A 686-nucleotide genomic window follows, 5' to 3' on the forward strand; every position below is an offset into this window, starting at 1 on the left:
TAATAGGCACAATATGTAGGTCATTTATCTGTGGTTAATGGGTAGAAAAACAATGCAATGGTGTCAGCAAGAGCTGACTCAGTGGTATTCTGTAGACTGCAGCTTCAGTTGCCAGCAAGGGCTGTGCCACATAAACATGAAATGAAAACTGACCCAGTTTTCTGAAAACCAGAAGCTCTTTGACAGACAGTATTGATTTTTCAGCATCCACTGACCTCTGACACTCTTCGTATAATGTGGCTACAGAACCATTCAGGTCCCCGGTGGCCGAGCGCAGCATAGAAGTCACAATATCACTATATGAGCACTTTTCTGAGAGGCGACTATTCTCACATGTATGAGCATTGGATGCATGTGATGGCATAACTCTGTGTGTGCCGTGCTACACGGAAGGTTGCTGAAAGGGCGCTTACTGGTCATCCATTGTTTACATCTTTCTAGGAAAGAGTTTCCACGCAACACTTAAAATCTAGCGTTAGGCGGTGGTCACTATTGTAAAACTAATGTAATTTCTTACCTGCGATGCTGCCTTTACCCGTAGACTCCAGCATCACATGTGGCTGTGCTTACTCCAGCAGGCAGTTCCCTTGTCAGTGCCCCCTATCCTGTTATTACTCATGCCTGCACCTGGAGAGGGACATCACTATACATGTCAGTTCAATAGAGAAACACCTGTTCTGTGTGGA

The sequence above is a fragment of the Mixophyes fleayi genome, chromosome 5 (assembly GCF_038048845.1).
Source record: "Mixophyes fleayi isolate aMixFle1 chromosome 5, aMixFle1.hap1, whole genome shotgun sequence".
Taxonomy (NCBI): Eukaryota; Metazoa; Chordata; class Amphibia; order Anura; family Limnodynastidae; genus Mixophyes; species Mixophyes fleayi.